The sequence below is a fragment of the Sus scrofa genome, chromosome 7 (assembly GCF_054392235.1).
Source record: "Sus scrofa isolate SSC_HxYL_T2T_F1_AM1 chromosome 7, Sscrofa_HxYL_maternal_Yorkshire_Landrace_v2.0, whole genome shotgun sequence".
Lineage (NCBI taxonomy): Eukaryota > Metazoa > Chordata > Mammalia > Artiodactyla > Suidae > Sus > Sus scrofa.
The window spans coordinates 5,924,905-5,930,904 of record NC_139389.1 but is presented as its reverse complement, the minus strand read 5'-3'; the positions used below and the strand labels follow the sequence as shown (position 1 = coordinate 5,930,904).

General features: G+C 45.3%; 1 long non-coding RNA gene across 1 annotated transcript in view; it reads right to left on the bottom strand.

Moving 5' to 3' along the window:
- Positions 1 to 3,359: 3,359 nt before the first annotated feature.
- The window catches only part of LOC106504312 (uncharacterized), a 289,381-nt gene continuing 286,740 nt past the window's right edge, over positions 3,360 to 6,000 (bottom strand). Inside the window, exon 12 of the long non-coding RNA XR_014809566.1 lies at positions 3,360 to 3,854. This is a non-coding gene — a long non-coding RNA (uncharacterized LOC106504312). The remainder of the gene's footprint in view (positions 3,855 to 6,000) is intronic.

Sequence of the window (6,000 nt, the reverse complement as noted above, 5' to 3'; positions counted from 1 at the left end):
CAGCACCCAGGAATGGCAGAGAAAGGCTGTCCCTCCTTGTGACGGGAGTCGCCAGGCTGTTTCCACTGCTCACTATACATCTGCTCATCAGTCTAGAAGAAGAGGCACAAATGTGCCATCCAGTCTGACACCAGGGGGAGGTCCATGCCCATGTCATCAGGAAACAGGACCACATGTGAGTAGACATGAGCCCCATGAGGCCAAGGCAGCCAGTGTTTGATTTGAGGAAGAAATACATACAGTGATGCAAACTGAGAGATGCTTAAATAAACTCGTTCTTAGAGTTGTATTATTTATTGGTTTTATAGAACAGCCATGGCTCCAGGTCTGTGTAACCTGTATAGCTGGGAGATGCAGACGAAGAATTAAATGATAAAAGAGGCATAATTATACGTTTGGAAAATAATTTGAATAACTTGTAAACTATTTAGAACATGAATGCTGCCATAGTTAGCAAGTTAGCACTGGCAGGCCCAAGACAAGAGCTTTTTTTTTTTTTTTTTTTTTCTTTTTTAATAGCACCAAAGAATAACCAGAAAAAAAGAGAGAAACGAAAACACATACTTTTTCTTTTCTTTTCCTCAGTCCTTCACTCTGTAAAGATTGATTTAAATATCACACTCAGCATGGACGAGCTGACACCTCTCATGCTACTGCTTTATTTCAGTAGCTTCAAGATGCAGCAAGATGCTGCTAAGACTGCCAATTGCATCCTTATCCCAGACTATCTCATTTTAAGTGGTTTAGAACCTGTCATAAGATTTCACTCCGAGACAAGAACATCAGGCTTCAGTCTAAAGCCGTCTTTTTTTGTGAGCATTTAAAAACATTCCAGGCCATTTTGGATACAAATAAATTAATAAGTGCAAGTGGCCGATTTCCTCTGGCCAGTTCTACGGTCTGGCGAGAAGGGGCAGAAAGCGTTTGACGTCACAGAGACGTCTATGGAAAATGTGGGTTCTGGTCTAGGCACCTGTGGGTTCCCACCACATGGTCTGTCTTCCCCCGAGACTTGTTCATATATAGCCTTGAAGATTAGCTGGGGCGACTTAGAACATGAATACTGCAAGAATGCTTCTTTCCTGGAAGAAGAACCTGAATTCTTTGGAAGTTGCTCTTCTCTTTGCAGATTACAATTCTATACAATTGCTCTCTCCTGGAGATTATATTCAAGAGTGGAGCATACACCAATCGAACAAGACTGGAGGGCCAGAATGAAAGACTTTTAATCTCTGTTCATGTTACACCAGAGATAATTATCAATAAATTATCTATCTATCTATATCTATATATCTGAATTGAAGCCCCCAGCTGAGCTATGCTAAGCATGTGTAAATTCTTACTCATCTTAAAGAATATGGATAAGCAGGAAGTTCTCGTTAAGGCTCAGTGGTAACGAGCCCAACCAGGATCCATGAGGATGCAGGTTTGATCTCTGGCCTCATTCAGTGGGTTTAGGAACTGGCGTTGCCATGACGCAGCTCAAATCTGGCCTTGCTGTGGCTGCGTATACCAGCAGCTGTTGCTCTGATTCAACCTCTAGACTGAGAACTTTCATATGCCATGGGTGCAGCTCTAAAAAGCCAAAAAAAAAAAAAAAAAAAAAAAGAATCTGGATGAGCAAATGATAAGTCCAAGTATTTACTTCTTCTTCTGTCCTGTCATTGCCAAGCCAACCTCGAATGGCTTTTCAGTAAATACCATACAAAAAAGATCAGAATGAGGAGATTCCAGAGGAAGGAAGCTGGTCACAGACGCAGGAATCCAAGTTTCAGTTCCTATACAGAAACTGCTAGTTGAATCTTCATAAAATATTTGTTTCTTCATTGTCTGTCTTTTTAAGCCATAATTTCTTCCTCTATAAAATAGGAGTATCAAACATAATTCTAAGGTATTTTCAGCTCTAGAAACATTGGTTTCTATGCTTCTAGATGTTATTTCCTCCAGGAATTAAATATACAAGGGAAATGCCAAGATTTTAGCAACAAAAACATAGTGACATTTTCTTTCTTTATCAGTAAATTGCCCCTTTATAAATGAAATAATTGAACATGGATATAGGTAGTGGTGCTCATTCGGTTTTTCCGGGGCTCATCCTACGGCGCTCCCTAAGCCCCCACTTGCTCGTGGCTGTATTCCCATCACTGGCATAGTATCGGGCGCACAGGAGAAGCTCACAACATGTGTGGAATAAATACGATGTTGAAGGTACGAACAAACTCACCTGCAGAGTGTTGTCTTTATTTGGCATACCGAAAAATCAGGAGAGCTCACACCCTCCGCAGTTTAATGAAGAGGAAATCTAAGGCCACCATTCGGTACTTTTTGAAATTCCAGCCACACCCAGGGTAGTTGGCTTAATGTCCATACCATGTCTGTGTCAGGTCCAAAGGCACTGAGTTTTTCTTTTAATGGCCTCATCCGTGCATATGGATGTTCTAGGACCAGAGACGGAATCTGAGCCACAGCCGTGACCTGTGCCACAGCTGCAGCAATGCCAGATCCTTGAACACACTGCGCTGGGGGCCGGGGATGGAACCTGAGCCTCCACGGTAACCTGAGTTGCTGCCGTTGGATTCTTACGCCACTGCGCCACAGCGGGAACTCCCAAAGGCAAGTCTTACCTTGAGATTCGTATTGACTTTGGGGGCCCCTGGTGCCTCATCCCACATGGCCACCACTGGCGTGCTGGAGGAGGTGAGAGGATCCCAAGGAAACACCTGCCTGCCGATGCAAAGGCAGGGACCCCTCTACCTGTCTGCAGCAGGACCTCAGCCTCTCCTCCACGTAAGTAAAAATAACAAGTGCCAAATGCTTAACCAGAATTCCGCCGTTTTCGGTCTGTTCTCCATTTTGAAGGCACCTGTTACCGACACCCAGTCATTCTAAAGCGCACTCTCCGGTATTTCTCTGGGATCTAAACGTTCAAGAGGTGCAATCCACTGTCCTTTTCGGTTTAAATGACAATCCACTTTCAATTTCTTGATCAACAACTACACGAAGGCAAGGCGCCCCCCCTAAGCTCTGACTGCCTCGCTCATGTCCGATGTCTTATGAGTTTTATACATATTATATATATATATAAAATTGGTCTTAATATGTAAAAAGGAGAAAGAGAAGAAAGAAAAACTAAAGGAAAGGGAGCAAAAATCTGTGTTTCAAATAATGAGCATGTGCACCTTTTGGCCTCAGGCCTTCACACACAATTTCGCCAGGAAGCCAGGGTGGACCATGATTCAGGCTCTGACATCTCCCGCCTCCAGGCCAGGAGAGACTAATACCGATTTCTGACTCTGAGCACGCCACAGGAAGAAAAGTGAGAGAGAGAGAGGGCTTTTATTGACTAAATGATAAAGAGGTTTGTAATGATAAATAACAGTCATTTTATTGTGGAATTCCCCAGAAAAGATGCATTCTGCCGTGTCTGAAGGAGCCTAAAAGCTGAGCTTGGTTCCCTATGGAGCCGAACCTGTTAAACTCCAATTTTTCCAGCCAGGGATGGGGGTCGCAAATTGCGTGGACCTCTCGCTATTAAAACCGCACCCGCGCACTCGCAGACCACGCACCCCCGGGTTGCGGCCCGTGTGCTGGCTCCAGGAAAAGTACCAGATGCTGGATCCCGGGGTGATGGGTGGAGGGTATGTGTGTCCATCAGGCTGCTGTCTGGTCTGTCTGCATCCTCTGCTTCTGCCTGGACGCACTCGGGTTCTGATGCAATTCGGCGGCCCCTGCGCTTGGGCTGCTGGAGGAATCACTGCCAGTTTTGATCGATAGTTTAATTGTAAACTTTGAGAACAATAATGGATAATTTGGCTTGAACCGTCCATTATGAGCCATGTCGTCTCGGAGAGAACCTTCAAAATTAAACAAGAATTGGGCCACGTTATTGCATTTGTACAACTCACCCAGAGTTAAAGAAAATCCCTCTTTACAAATGCTGTCTTGGCATCTATGGAGTTCAATAAGCATAGACCCAGGCAGGGGAGGAGGAAAGAAAAGCAAAAAATAGACCAAAATTAAAACTATTTACTCTCTCGTTTCTTCTGAAACATTCTTTTATTACCATCATCATCTTTATCATCATCCCATTACCACCATAATTCTTCTTTTTTTTTTTTTGCTATTTCTTGGGCCACTCCCGTGGCACATGGAGGTTCCCAGGCTAGGGGTCGAATCGGAGCTGTAGCCACCGGCCTACGCTAGAGCCACAGCAACGCGGGATCCGAGCCGCGTCTACAACCTACACCACAGCTCAGGGCAACGCCGATCGTTAACCCACTGAGCAAGGGCAGGGACCGAACCTGCCACCTCCCGGTTCCTAGTCAGATTCGTTAACCACTGCGCCACGACGGGAACTCCCCACAATAATTCTTCAAAGTACTCTTTAAATAATGAAAAAGTCCAAATGAGTGGATAAATTCTTTTTCTAGGGGAGAGTTTTTAACAGAAATTTAAGTCAGTGAAATTAAGAGGCAGTTAATCTGTTCGTCATGGGGGGAAAAATCGTTAAAAGTAGCTATAGCAATGCTGACGACTGTAGAATAGATTTTCTAGAGAAATATGCATGTGGACATGAGTTATTTCCTCATAAAGATACTGTGTAAGAAAAAAAAATTAGCAAGGAAATCAGTCACATTCAGCCTTTAAACTGGGGAGGCCCAGGAGTTCCCTTGTGGCTCAGTGGGTTAAGGATCCAGGTTGTCGCTGCTATGGCAGAGGTTCAATCCCTGGCCTGGGAACTTCAGCATGTTGCCAGTGTGACCAGTTGGGGGACAACAGCAAAACTCAGAACCCCAAACCAGGGTGTTGCCATGCCCGTGGGGAGTTTTAGAGTCTGCCTCCAACCATCCAAGGGAGTCTCCAAAGAAAATCCTGACCTCAGAGACTCAGAGATCGGAGCGGCACCCAGGGTTAGGGTGGAGCGTGGCTCCAAAATTCAGTGCGGGCTTGTTCTGGAGTCTCGCAGGAGCATTTCCCCAGGAAATACCAGCAAGAGATTGAAAAAAATATTATCATGCACAATCGAAGGACCTTATATATAATGTAGGGAGAAAAAGCACGGGCTCTAGAGACACTTGGATCCAAGGGTCGGCTCTGACTTACTGCTTGACATTGAGAAGTTCCTTAACCTATCAGAGTCTCAGTTTACCCACATTTCAAATGGGGATGACAATAGCACCGCGTTCCTGGAGTTACTAGGAGCACTAACGGAATGAAATCATCCACAGCGCTTAAAGCAGTGGAAGGCTCGTCGTAATTGCTGGCTTAAATAATAACAGTCCAAAGTGTTTCTCTGCAAAAGTTGTGAATTGCCAGATTTGGGCCGTTTATTTTTTTATTTTTTTATTTTTTTGTCTTTTTTGTTGTTGTTGTTGTTGTTGTTGTTGCTATTTCCTGGGCCGCTCCCGCGGCATATGGAGGTTCCCAGGCTAGGGGTCCAGTTGGAGCTGTAGCCACCAGCCTACGCCAGAGCCACAGCAACGCGGGATCCGAGCCGCGTCTGCAACCTACACCACAGCTCACAGCAACGCCGGATCCTTAACCCACTGAGCAAGGGCAGGGACCGAACCCGCAACCTCATGGTTCCTAGTCGGATTCGTTAACCACTGCGCCACAACGGGAACTTCTGGGCCGTTTATTTTTAAAAGCCTTTGTATTCCTCCCTACCAAGACTGGGTCATGGCTTTAGCGGGGTGGGCGAGAGCTGTCCTTTGACGTGACTTCATTTCTCAGTCCATGATTTAATGCTGACCTTCTTCACTGAGACCAGCACCTTCCTGTCCTGAGACGGGAAGCAAAGGGTGGTTAACGGCGTGTCTTGTAAAAAGCATCTTGTGTCAACCCAGCGACGTCACCATGACTAGTATATTAGTAAATTACCTTGCAGGTCAGTAGTATGTTTCAGGCTCCACCTGTCTCAAACCCTTAAAGTCTGTCCTTTTAACTCCCTTGGGGCCACTAAGCTCTTTCTTCACACTCAGGGCTGCTCCTGGATCCTTT